Source organism: Phyllostomus hastatus, unplaced genomic scaffold (genome assembly GCF_019186645.2).
Source record: "Phyllostomus hastatus isolate PE091 unplaced genomic scaffold, TTU_PhHast_1.1 phas_scaffold_60, whole genome shotgun sequence".
Taxonomy (NCBI): Eukaryota; Metazoa; Chordata; class Mammalia; order Chiroptera; family Phyllostomidae; genus Phyllostomus; species Phyllostomus hastatus.
In genome coordinates, this window is record NW_025334038.1 from 9,689,464 (window position 1) to 9,704,059 (window position 14,596).

The following is a 14,596-nucleotide window of genomic DNA, read 5'->3' on the forward strand; positions in this document are numbered from 1 at the left end:
ATCCAATAGCATTTCCCAAAATAGGTGCCACAGGAAACTACTCTTCTAAGATGCTTCAATAAAAAAAATGCATTCAGTGATCAAAAATATTTGGGAAGAGTTTTAAAGATTAACAATGCAGATCAGCATATTAAACCTCTGAGAACCTTTCCAGGAGAGAACTGTTTTTAAAACTTTCTCTCAGCTTTTCTTATTTTTCAACCATGGGAACTTGTTTTGACTAACATACCTACAACACTCAGGAGAACTATTCTTCTGAGGAGAGAAGTCTTGGAAAATGCTAGCTCAAAAGATAAAGTCCTGGTTGTTCAGTGTGTAGGAGCTGACCCATATTAATGGGTTCTCACTACCTCCCCATCTTTAGTTCTCACTCTTCTTCCAGGGCTGTTCAAGTGCCCACCCTAGGGCTAGAGTGAAAGCCCTCTCCTGCCTACAGCACCCCCCCCCCTCATGTCTAAGTCCAGTTGGGGACAGCTCATGTTCTCCTTCCTCTGAGGACCTCTTCCAATCACACTGGCCCTCATGCATCACTTCATCTTCCAACCTGTTACACTGACTTCTTTTTCTACTTCACCAGCTCCACACTAAGTGTTTTTGGTACCTTATGGGTCTATGTCCTTTTTCTCCACATGAATTGTAAACTCCTTAAAGGCATTTGCACTGTATAACTATGTTATAACTATATTTGATAACAATTTACTGTGAATTCATGAAATCTGGGGTAAGTTCTTGTGCAGTGCAAGTATTAAATAAATGATATCTTTTCATGAAAATAAGGTGGTTTCTCCAAATGTGTCAGTGTAGGAAGTAGAAGAGGGAGATCATGTTGAGGCAGAATAAAATTGTCAGAAAAATTATCTCATTAAAGGGGGTGAGTAATTTCCACATGAAAGCACAGGATTCCAAACTTCTATAAAATAATCACCAGTGCTGAGATGTCTAAGGAGAAACCACAGACATGTGGCCATGTATACCAAACCCTGAAATGGATTGTCTAGTGCACAAGAGAACACATTCTCTAACCCAGACTATGGAAGACATGGTAATTTTCAGGAAGAAAAGTAAAAGAACAGATCTTTTGGTGTGTGCATTAAATAACAATTCAGATGATTTTCTAATTCTTAATACAGTAAATTCCTAAATATCCCGACTTCTTTTTTTTCTTCCTGTCTGCTACTCAGAAAATATTTATCAGATACCTACTAGGTTTTGAGCAACAAAAATGACTGGAAATGTCTTGGAAAATGAGAATAAACTCTGAGAGCAGAACTAAGGTTCCTGCCTTCTGAAAGTGTTAGAGAAAAGAAAGAATAATTTAAAATAGTATATTAATGTAATGAGGATGAGATAACCTAAATAAGTAATACCTAAAAGCTGCCAAAAGCAAGAGTGGGCAGAAGTATGCAGTGTCAAATTTGTACATTTCTTTTGTTTATTTCTTTCTTTTAAGAATTAATGACTTTCTGTTGCTAAATGTTTAGTATTAGAATAAAGCACTCTGGTCACAGTCTTTCTAAATCTAATGCATTTCCTGACACATGGTAGGTAGGCACTTAATAATCTTAATTATAGTCAATTAATGAAGGAACAGGTAAATGAAATAAAGCAGGAAAGGAGGCCTTCTGGTTATGCATGGAAACTCAATGTCTGGCTGGAAATTTTTGGTGCAGTAACTCCTTTAAACTGGAACAGAGTATATGGTGAGTTGTAAAAAACAATCAAATCCTTCTTGAGTTAAACATTTTTCCTTTAAAAAATATCATTATGAAAGATTAAAATTCATATGCACAGAATAGTTAGGTAGCCTATGTGGTTCCCCTTTCAAGTTATGGTGATTCAGGCAAAAGAGAAAAAGTACCACTTTAGAATGTAAGGATATAGCCCATCTTAAATAATTTCAGTAGAAAAAAAAAGAGTGACAGCAGAGTTTGGATACATGTCACTTGGGAGGAGGTAGGGAAATAGGGAAAACTGCACCATAATATTAGAATAATAATGTATTTAGATAACAAAAAGAAAAGAAAAAGAAAGGAGGAACAGTCTGGGAGAGGTTGATCTGAATTTGCACCGGGTGAAATATGTGTTCTGAACTACAGTGGACTGAGATGTCTATAGGCTGAACTAATCTATGTTGTTTCACAATGCCACACTTACTATTTGACACATGCACATTTGTGAGTGTGCATAAAACTTGATATGCATTAAATTAGAGAAAATTTTCATAGCCTAAATCACTTGTATAGAAACAAACAAATACATCAGAAAAGTTATTTATGATAATGTGGTCTTTAGATTGAGGCAGAACCTTCCATGGGAAGCAAGTAAGAAATTATCCCCAAAGAATTTGCAAGAAAAATGAACAAATTGGTGAAAAAGGGTAGAGGATAAATTCACTGCTAGCTGGTGAACAAAGACCAGTCTTTTCCTTCTCTCATTTCTATAATACTGTGAACAGAATGTAAGGGATCAAGAGATTGTTGAACCCAAATACAACCAGGGATAATGTAGTTATTAAATAAATCACATTCAACATTTCCAAACAATTCATTCTATGCACGAGCAAAAATCACCTGAGGTAGGCGTACCTGGTAAAGATCACTCATTCCTTTGAAACCCACGGTATTTTGTTAATAACACCACTATAAATCTTAACTTCAACTTATTATATAATACCCCTATCACAGAGAAAATGACATCTACCTCGTAGGTATCAAGACTGCTGTTTTAAAAAAGAATGTGTCTGATACATACCAGGGCATGGTAAGTGAGAAATGTCTTTATTATAATGATGACTGTTATTACTATGCTGTTATTATTTCTTATCATGTCAACTCCTGTCTTCTAGCTTGAAAGCTGAGGACAAGAATTGTTTCTCATGTCTGCATCCCTTGCAGCCCAGCACAGTGCCTCTCACAGGTATTTGATGAATTTAATGTTAACCGAAGCTTCCTCAGTTTATCTTATAGACAAAACTATTTGCACCTCAAAGAGAAACTGGGTACCATCTTCCATCATACTTGTGGAAGGCAAGGGCTCTGAAAGTAGCTGTAATTGCTAACCTATAACTTTCCCATAATAGCTGTTTTCTGTGGTGTGCTCAGAGAGTTCAAAGATGAGGTGCATATGAAAAGGGCAGTCTTATTAGTTCCCAACAACTATGAAAATAACACTAAGATACCATAGCAGATAGCAAATACTAATCTTCTTGTGCATAAGCCCTTGATATATATCAGATTTTACTCTTAACTTATTAACATATACAATATTTTTTCTATTTTACAAATAAGGAAACTGATATTACAGAAATTAATAACTTTGCCCCAAATCAAATCAATAGTAAGTGATAGTATCAGGATTTGAGCTCAGCTCTATAAGACTCCCAAGTTTGAACTCTTAATCACTTGCTATGAAACCTGCAGTTTCAGTAACACTCTGAGTTCACAGTCCATTTAGAGGCCACAGTCTCATCAACAGCAGCAAGTGCTGTTACCTATTTTCAGCACCTTCCAGCACAGCACAAAATGATTATTTTCTCTTCCTTCCTCCCAGGGGTGTCCAACCTGCAGCCCACATGCCACAGGTAGCTCTGTATGGCTATGAATGAGGCCCAACACGACATTATAAATTTACTTAAAACATTATGAGATTTTTCTGTGATTATATGTTGCAATGTATTTCATATGTGGCCCAAGACAACTTCTTCCAGTGTGGCTCAGAGACACCAACAGTTGGATACCACGCATTCACACATGAGAATCTCGGTCCTGGCATCCCCCTTAAAGCACTCTGTAGGTTATGTTCATTTCAAATAATATGAAACAGCTATACTCTGTGAGATGACCAACAAATTCACAGAGACTGTTTACTTAATCCATTACCACCTACTATCTGAGAAGTCTAAGCTGAAGGGGACACATGAAAATGGATTTCACTGGGAAAAAGGTGGAAATGTGTAAATTCAGGAAGTAACTCCAGTTGAAGGCAGCAGCCCTCAAAAGTGATACCGTACTGCTCCACTGCAGCAAGAAAGAGTCTCCACCATTTTCTTCCACTTCTTTAAACTAAGCCTGCAGGAACCTCAAAGGACAAAACTATCAGATATTGGAAAGGAACATGTCTATTGGCTAAGCATTACATGGCACAATTCTGCAGAGAAAGCAAGGAGGCTTGGAGTACAAAGCCTGTTTTCTAAAAATTCTCCTCAACAAACATCCATTGAATGAATGCACAAATGATGGAGCCCAAGCTTAGAGAGTCATGAAAAAGACTGACATCTATTAATCAGGTGACATCAGCCATTATCAAAGTACCCACATCTTTTCTCCATTCAAGTCTCTCATGTGAAATACAAAAATCAGAAAAGTATGTCTAAGGTCGGAATCAACTGCATCTCTCTCTAAACTTCATTTGAGAACCTCTGGGACCCAGCAGAAGATGATGAAGTCCCCCGCTGGAGGACAGCCCACTGGGTCCAATGTAACTCCTTCCCCCCAAATATATTTTTTATTATGTGATTTTCATTGACTTTCAATCAACCTAATGATGTAAGTTCAGCTCTGAAGGTGTTATAATGTTTAAGAATGACAATAATATATAGGAATGCCAAATACAGAATACACTCAACCTTCCATTCAACCAATGGCAGATGAAAAATACTCAAAAAAGTTACATTCTTGCTGACATATGCTATGTACTGTAATGGCTAAGTATTATGTAGTTAGGCCTACAATGCTTGCATTTATACTGAACAGGTACAGACTTTTTTCTTGTCTGTGCATGTCTAGTATAAATGCAAGCATTTATAGCATTTACATTGCATTAGGTATGTCAGTAACCTAGAAATGATTTAAAGTGGTAAATCGTGAGAAAGAAGATACCTACTAAGAAGGACTTCTGGTAGCTAACTGGGCTCAAATTAAGAAAAAAAAAAAGCAACAGAGCATTGCAGCCATTTCTGTAAGAGGCCTCTTACTCAAACTGTACTTCAGGGAGAAACCTATGCTATGCTGCCTGCTTCCTGAACTATGCCCCTACCATCTGAACTAGCCTTTATAAAGGAGTTCCTGGAATCCTATTTCAATCAATAGAACTGAGGCTTTCCCCATTCAATTGGAGCTGTACAGCTATACCCCCATCATGTCTTCACTAACCAATCAAAGCACCTCCATTCTGACCAATCAGGACAGTGCCTTTTGAGCCAATCAAACTGAGAGGTTTGGAGTCCTCACTTAGACCAATAAGGGACCACAGGTGGGAACTTTTGTTTATATAAATCAGCTCCCCTCTGGCTCAGGGAGCACGCTTTCAATTTCTACCTAAAACTGCCTTTCCCTGACTGGAGCAGACTGGCACAGGGAACAATGGCATGAACTGAACCAGAACAGGTGGAGCACACCAGAGCAGACCAAAACTGTCTAGCAGGAGGGGGACCTTGCCCCAGGGCTGTCTCTCCTCACAGCTACTTCAGAGCCATGCTGTGCTGTTTCATAATTGAGCTGTAATACTATTGAGATGTTCCATAGCTATGCTGTATCACAACTGAGCCGTTTGCACTGAATAAAGTTTCCTTCTTCACCGCACCCCAAACTGGAAATTCCTGTTGTGGTTGACAAAGTATACAGGAAAGTGTGTATAGGTTATGTGCAAAATGATGCCATTTTAGGTCAGAAACTTGAGCATCCATGGGGTTTGATATCTGCTGGGGTCCTGGAACAATCTCCTGTGGATACTGCATGACAGCTGTACTAGCCATGAGTAACAAACTCTCCACCAAAAAAAAAAAAAAAAGCTACACATCTAAAAAGTTCCTACAAATCCTAATGGTACTAAACAATAAAAAGCTTCTTTGTTATTTCCTAATAACAGACCTTAACCTATGATTAACAGCTTGGCTTGTCTGTTACCTAGCCACACCCAGAGCCAACTTCTCACCACAATAAGCTCTGTATGATATAACACCTTGTTTGCAAAACTTATTTTAATAAAACTTTTCTCAATAATAAACAAGAGCATTAGCACTGGCTGGTGTGGCTCAGCAGATTAAATGCCAGCCTGTGAACCAAAGGGTCACCAGTTCAATTCCCAGTTAGGGCACATGTCTGGGTAGTAGGCCTGATCCCCAGTAGGGGGCACATGAGAGGCAACCACGCATTGATGTTTCTTTCCCCCTCTATTTCTGTCTTCACCTCTGTCTAAAAATTAAATAAAATCTTTTAAAAAAACAAGAGCATTAGCATGATGTCTGAAAAACCAACCAAATTTTATAAGTATCAGCTGGCATTTTAGAAATCACTTTTGGAGGAAAGTCATGAAAGATATTCTCAGCTGAAAAGTGAAAAACAGCCACCCTCCTTGTTGCAGGAGATGAGAAAATGAACAGATCTACATGAACAGATCTAAATGTGTCTTCTGCACATTTTCCCTACACAGTCATATGCCATATAACAATGTGTGTGTCAATGACAGACCACACACAGGATAGTGGTCTCATAAGAGCATAAAGAAGCTGAAAAATTCCTTTCACCTGGTGACATGGTAGCCCAACACATTACTGCTATGTCTGGGGTGATGCCGGTGCAAACAAACCTGCTGCACTGCCAGTTGTATGAAAGGACAGCACGTCTGAGGACAGTAGCAGGAGTCAGTTGTGTGTTAGTGCACTCACTCCATGATGTTTACACAATGACAGAATCACCTAAGGACACATTTCACAAAACACATCCCTGTCACTAAGTGGTGAAAGAATGTAAATAATAACATAGAGAAGCTGCCATTTATCCACCTGAGATGTCACCAGTTTTAAAAGTAACGGGTAAAAATGATCCAAACCTTGATTGTCTGTATATGGCTCAGACAAGATACACAAACTCATTTTTTTATGTACATACAGAAAACTGCTCCATTTATAAAGCAAATATATACTAGAAACTTACAATATCTCAAGAATGCCTTGTAGCTCAAGAAATTAACTTCATTGCCTACTCGTTTTGCTTAGTTTTCTAATCTCCCAGCAACTTTGTACTAACATTTCATCCCATTTTAGGTCCTAGCAAAAGGCAAGAATCCAGAACCCTGGAAAGTCTCCACACCAGCAGCCAACTGTACACTGGGCGACCACAGTCTTAGGATGGAGTTTCTTCACGTGACATCTTCCTGGTAATGTACAAGTCACATGCATTTCACTTATCTTCTCCAAGCCACAGTCCTGTACCTAAGTTTCATGAGTGCCTTCTGAATTGTTTATTCTGTGTTTTAAAGCTCCATCAGCTGTTGGGATGATTTGAAAGATTCTTTTTCTTTTTGGTTAAGCAGGATTGATGAGCATTACTGGCCTTTCAATAGAATCCCTGCTTTTTAAATTTCCTGTTGCTGGGATTAAAGGAGATAATACCTATGAAAGTCTTTTATAAACTGAAGCATCCTGATCTAATGTAGTGTGCTGTTATAATATTAACTGTCACAGCAATAATCACAATCCAGTAGTACATAGGTTTTAAAATGTTCATAGCCATTTGGGCCTTGCCTTTGCTTCATTCCCAACCTACATTTGGTACCCAACACAGCAGAGCTCTCAAAGTTTTGTTGGGATGAATAAATAAATGACTTTAAAACATCACATGGTTTTTAAATGGATGTCAATGGGCAAAAGAGTGCTATGTATGACAATTTAGATAATTAAAAAATTCTGCCAAAAACATGGGGGTGCTGAGAAAAAAATACTGTAGAAAAAGAAGTTCTCCTGAGATAACTTCTTTAATTATGAAATCTGGTTCTTTGTAGTCACTACAGAGGAGGGAAGAAAGGGGTAGGGGTTGGGACAGGAACTTCTATTAGCCCAGGAAATTTGTATTAGTTCAGATGGCCTAAAGGAAGAAGCTGCCACCCCTAAAAAAGGAAGGGGCAATGAGTTTGAGGGGGTAAAATGAAAATACATAGAAGCAGGAAAGGTTGTGTCAGCACTGAGCATTCCAAGTGCAGGCTCATTCCACGACCAGGTGTTTCTAGGGGTGGAAATGGCAGACTCTCTGGGAGAAGAGAGAAGCTGAGGAAGGAGAATTGATATGAAATGAACAATTTTTTGAAAATGCTGTCATGAGCACTTGCTGGAATAGTTCTGATCATTAAAGAGTTGGTCCATTTTAAGTACCTATGTGTGGAAGGGGTATGTGCGGAGGTGGGGAATGGAAACAGAAAAGAGATGACAGCGTCCAGGAATGGGGGCCTCATTTATCTGACTCAACAAAAGCCTGAGAATAGGAAGGGAAAACTGGAGTGGCTGCTGGTTACTCCGGAAAGCAAATGCTGGCACTGAATTTAACCCTAGGTGATGGGGATATCCTAAAGCCCCCTTTTTTACTAAGGGTGTGGTAGGGTGGGGCCTAGGAGGGAAGGAAGACTGCCAACTACCCTTTAGTCCAAAGGGCTAAAGGGCTCCAGCAGCAGGGAGGGGCCCTGTGCCAACACCTGCTAAGCTCCAGAAAATATTGTATTTCTGTCCATCAATCAGCATTAAGCTACTTTGGGGGCTGAGCTTTCTGCAGAGGCAGTTGCCAGTAGCAACAGGGCACATGCTCTTAGCTCCTGGGGAGCTGGAGCAGCAGCAGCAAGGGAGGGGTAGCCAGAGCTGGAGGACCTGAGCTGTTGGATAGACAGGGACAGGGGCCACTGGTGATGGGGGTGGGAGAGGGTAGGTGGCTTCCCTGGCAGGTGGAAGTGGGCACAGGCTGCTGGGGCTAGGCCAGGCAGTGGTCCAGGCTGCTGGTCCCTAGGGGTGGGGTTTCTGGTGGCACAACAATATCCACTCCAAGTGCAGCAGCCACCTGGGGCTCTTGGAAGCACCTCACTCTGCTACAGCCAAGGGGCAGGAGAGGTGCTGGTTCTGTTTCAGAGAGTCAGGGGACTCGAGATCCACCCACTGCCTGCCATCATTCCACACCCACACCCTTGAGGAATCTCTAAAGGATGCCAACATGGAATTGTGTCTCCACGTGTGCATGTTTTCATTTGTACTTCCACCACAAAAGGGAGGCCCCACAGATGCAAAGAAGGGTATGTGTGTTGTTCTGGGCAAGGACTGCATGGGACCGGGAAGGTGGATGAAAGCACACATACCCACCCAGCTCCCACCCACCCTCCAGCCTCAGGGTGTCCAGTGGTGCGGGCGCGCAGGAAAGGGCGCCCATAACCTAGCGCCACCTTCCCAACTTCTCCCCCTGCTGTTGGTTAAGATAGAAAAGAAGGGCAACAGTGAGGGAGGGCGGTAGAGGGCAGAGATGGACTAAGGAACCACGGAGGGAGTAACAGAAGCAGGGAGACTGAAGGGATTACTGGGAGTAAAGGGACCGGGAGAGGTTCCGGCAGCCTCGTGCTGGGGTTGCCCCTGGAAGGGGAGCGGACTGACGTCTCCTTACCTGGCCTGTGCTGGAGCATTTTGCAGTGGGTCAGGGGGTGGGTGGGCGATGCCCCCCTAGGGGCAGAGCCTGCAGTGCTGTCACTTCGTGGGCAGCAAGGTGCTGGCCGCAGAGCCCGGAGTTGGCAAACTTGCCATGCCCAGAGCGTGCAGAGGTAGCATGGGTCACGCGCGCTCCACAGCCAGCCCACAGCTTCGGGTAGCCAGGACACCACGCTCCCTTGCTTTCTTCCGCTTTGTGTTCCACTGGTCCCCCCTGCGCCCGCCTCTGGGTGTCTCCACGCCCTCTAGGCAATGGGACGTTTCACTGGCGTTCTGGGAGCCCCTTGGGTCTGTGTGCCACTTTCCTCCTGGAGGCGCGTGTTAAACAGCTGCCCAGGAGCGCCTGGCTAGGCTGGACTAGTGCGCTCATACTACGCGGCTCGGCCCATAGATCCCCCCCCCCCGCCCCCGCCTTCTTCTCCTCCCCGCCCCTCCGCCGCGGCACCCCCCCCCCCCCCAGAAGCTGCTTAGGATCGGGCTGTCAAATACAGCCCATCTGCTGCAATCATAATCAGTCTCAACCGAATGGTTCTGACAAATCTCCGCCTGGAGCCCGAGTTAGGGAAACCAGTGGGTGCTGGGAGGAAGAGAGGGAGGAGGGGGCGAGGGGGCAAAGTGGCGACAAGGACTGGGTGCCAAGAGAAGGGAGAGGGGGCCATAGAGGCTTCTGTTTTCTGCCCCAACAGAGGAATTGAAAGGGGAAATGGGGATACCAAAGAGGAAACAGTGCTTTCCTTTCCCACATCCTAGTAAAAAAAACCAACCCATTCTGGCGGCCCCTGGCATACCCAACCCCGCCACCACCACCACACGCCCCGCCCCCCGCCCCCCCCAAACAGCCCATTGCTGTGTCTGAGTGGAACGAATTTCTGCTAATGAATCAAACAAACAGGTCCTGTAATCTTATCATCAGGCTGACCTGGCGGCTGGCACAGATATCCAAATTATTATAATTGGCTGGTAAGAGCTGGAGCTAATAGTCCTTCAGAGAGTCAGAAGTTGGTTTCTAAGGACATTTGGGAATAAAGCTTGTGGAGGGAGTACTGACTTATAATTGGAAAAGAAGCTGGGCCCTTTGCCTCCTGTTGGCATTTGGCAAACAAATTGAAAATTTGCTTTAGGTAAGAAAATGCTGAACTCAGTTTAACATCATTTTCTGGGCAGAGGGAGGCAAAGAGGGGAAAACTGGGAGAACTGCAATAATATAATCAATAAAATATACTTCAAAAAATGTTCTCATAATGTTTTTCCATTTTCTCATGAAAATATTCCTTTTAAAGCAATGCTATTTTATTAGAAAAATTCTAAAACTGATACTTTTAAAACTAAAATAGTTTATTCTACAGGTAAAATAGTGTGCTTCTTTCAATTGTATACTTTAACCTATTTTAATACACCTCTTTAGTATAACTACACATGTTTCTACTGGTGATAGGCTTATAAAGAATATGGCAATTTTTTTAAATAATAAAAATAACAGTAGTCCTAGATATACATAAACAAGTCTTAAAACATAAAGAATACAACCAATTAAACCATTCCTGGTTTTGTACATTTTTCTCAAGTATTGGGGAATGTTTGGTTACCTGAACGACACAGTACACATTTGTCAGGGAAATAATTTGTTGGGTAAACAAATCACCATTTTAAAGTTAAAGGGAAAAAATGGTAAGCCATTTATTCAGATAGGTGGACAAGGTACACTCTACTGTAGAAATTGAATACAGCTTAATTTAAAACTCTTTTTGAATCATTATTTTGCTTAATGCTATTGCTGAGAAATGTGGCCAAGCCACATTAAGTGCCCACTTATCCAGCAGGAGCTGTGCTTTCCACTTGTTTTATGGCTCAGTGGTGCTCACAGCAGCACTGTGAGCATACCCTGAGTACTGATGGTGTGAAGTTTTCATTTACAGTTGAGGATTAAAATCATATACATTGGTATGACTTGAAGGGTGAGGTAAACTGAAGTCAGTGTTACTTTTTTTCCCCCAGGAAGTAAATGTAAGTCAAAGACAACTACTTAGATATGCACAGGGAGATCCAGGAACAGCAATCAGGCAGAGGGGATGGAACACACTGAGGGCAGAGGTTAATGTGGGCAGGCCTAGAGGACAGTTCATTGGAGAGGACGGTACAGGCAACTGCAGGACTTTGGTTTTCTTTCTGAATCATATGGGAGGACACAGATGCAGAGGGCTGTGAGCAGAGGAGTTTTAGGACTTGACTTTTGTTTAATGGATCACTTTGGCAATCATGTTGTGAATTAATTTCAGGAGAAAAAAGAGTAGATCTGTTCTTAGGCTATTGCAGGAATCTACATGAGAGGAAATGGTGTGGACAGAGTCATAGCAAGAAGGATAATGAGAATGTGTGGGAATTTGGGATTGTTCTGAATTTAGAGCCAATAAAATTTGCTCAGAATAAAGGGTTTGGGAAAAAAAGGAAGAATTAAAGAATAACTACAAGTGTTGGGCTTTATCAGCCAAAAGAATGAAGATGCTATTAATTAAAATGAAGAATACTAAATGAGTAGAATCAATTTTGGTGGAAGAAACAAGGGTTCAGTATTGTATGTATTAAGATTGGGATACCTATTAAGTTAAACTTAAAAAATAGTTTATTTATGTAAAGCTCTCAGAAAAGTCCCTGACTTAAGCACTATATAAATACATGTAGTGGTAAGCTTGTGTTAGTTGGGCTGGTGTTGGTGGTTGTTATTGTTATTATTGACATTAGCAACCAAAATGAGACATTAAGTAGGCAGTCAAATAAATATTCAAGTATCATGTTCAAGGTACAGTCTAGGGCGGAGATGTAAATTTGGGAGGTATATAACATATAAATGGTTAAATTAAATCCATCAGATGGAGTAGGTCATTCATTAAGGCTGTGAGTACAGTTAGGCAAAAAAATGTTCAAGGATTGAATTATGAAAGGCATTCAAACTGTAAAAAGTCAAGAAACTACAGATGAACCCTGAGTGGCAGCCAGTAAATGAGAAGGCAAACCAGGAAAGTGCACTCCCCTAGGAACCTAGTAGAGAAGGTAGTTCCAGAAGAAAGGGAATGACTTGCTGGTCATAATTTCCTGATATGACTGTCTCCATAGAAAACCCAAAAGAACATATAGGAAGCAATGACAGAGTTTATCCATTATTGAATAAGTTTATCAGCTATTGTGTTTGCAATATAATACCCAGGATGTCCTAGCTCCTAGGTAAGGATCAGGCACAGGATAGGTATTCAGTATGTACTAATCAAGTAAGGAATCATAAAGGGATTAAATGCCTCATTCTGCAAGCTGTGTTGCAAAGACCAACAACAGTAAGCATTGAAAATGATGTAGAGCAACTTAAATACTCTTACATAGTTGGTGGGAATGCTGAATGACCCAGCAAATTCGGAAAACCAATTGGCTGTTTCTTGTCAAGTTAAAATGCACTTAAAATACATCCAGTAACCACACTCCTGGATATTTATCCAAGAGAAGTAAAAATGTATTGACACCAAGACTTGCACACAAGTGTTTATAGCAGTGTTATTCATAACATTCCCCAAACTGGAAATATGTCAAATTTCCATCAATTTGTAAATAGAAAAACAACCTGTGGTAGATCCATCCATACCATAAAAAACTACTCAGCGGTAATAAGGAAACAACTATTGATAAATACAACAACATGCATGAGTCTCAAAGGCACTATGCTAAGTAAAAGAATAACAAACATATTTTTGTGACTGGTTTTTGTTTGGTTCTGTTGACTCTAAAAACTCTAGAGACCAGAGCAGATCAGTTGTCTGGAGCTGGGGATGAACAGAGGATGGACTAGAGGAAGCACAAAGAAGTACTTGGCAAGTGGGGAATGTGCTACACCATGATGGTGGTGGTGGTCACAGACTGTACATATTTCATCAAACTCATCAAATTGTATACATAAAAACTGGTGAATTTTACTGCATATAAATTAACCCTAATATGAAGATTTTTTAAAAACTAAAGAATATTGTTTTGGTTGGGAAATTATAGTGCTTACCCATTTGAGAAGAGGACACTTACCACAGAAATAGTATCAGTTTGTAATCCTCAGTGAAATAACAGATCCAAACAAGGATTACCAATAGATGCGAAAGCCATTAGGTAAAAGATTGATGGGAAATAGAATATTCATACAGTACCAAATATCACCTCCTGATTTTTTCTAATTGCAAAAGAGAAATCTTATATTATACAAGGGGGAGTTCACCTCACTGATTCCTCGTTATATTATGCTTCACGAGAAGTGTATAACATTGCTACTAAAGTATTCTGGAAAAAAAAGTTTAATTATAATCTAAGCAAGACCTTTGACATGAATTCCAACTTAGAAGTATGGAAGATAGAGGATCAGATAAATGACACCCAAAGACAACAGTGAGCTGTATAAAGAACAGGATGTTCTGAAAACCTTCTAAAAGTCAATGTCCACGGATGGAAGAAAGTACAGGGACTGAAACAGATTTAAAGAGACAATAGACCCAAAACATAACAAACTAAAACTACTAGGAATGGACCTTAGTCCAAAATAAACATCTATAAAAGGCATTTTGGAAACAATTAGAGAAAATTAAGTAAGGTTCATACTAGATATAACAATTCTTGCTAACTTTGCTAAGGGAAAATATAACATTATGGTTATAAAAGAGGTCCTTATTTTTAAAAGACATATACTAAAGTATTTAGGATTGAAGTATGATGTTTACCACTCACTTTGCAAAAAATATATGAGAAACAAAAATGTTAACATTTGTTGATGTTAAATTGTGGAGAGATTAATGTTTTATTGCTTTGGTTTTTAAATTTTTCTATATATTTGAATTTTTCATAAAAAATAAAAATAAATACTTTCAAAAGCCCATAGAAACATAATTAATTATTAAAGAATTATTAGAAAAAATTAGAATTTCATGTCTTAAAATTAACACACTATGTATAAAAACTCATGAAATAGAAGGAACTAAAGCAGTACATTGAAATAAATTAATAATTCTAGTGCATCCTCTGCAAATTAAGAAAAATGGAAAATTAATGGGCAAAACATCCAACCAAACAGGATAGAAAGCAAAAAAAAAACAAATAAAATAAAATAAACAATAAAGACAAAAT

General features: G+C 40.1%; 1 protein-coding gene across 3 annotated transcripts in view; it reads right to left on the minus strand.

The window, feature by feature from the left end:
- The window catches only part of NCKAP5 (NCK associated protein 5), an 881,281-nt gene that overhangs the window by 569,308 nt on the left and 297,377 nt on the right, over positions 1-14,596 (minus strand). The window contains exon 1 of one of the 3 annotated variants that reach the window (XM_045826269.1): positions 9,411-9,618. The exons of the other annotated variants lie outside the window; for them this stretch is intronic. The gene's annotated coding sequence lies outside the window, so the exon portion shown is untranslated. Of the gene's footprint in view, positions 1-9,410; positions 9,619-14,596 lie in introns of those variants that run through there. 3 annotated transcript variants of the gene reach the window in all.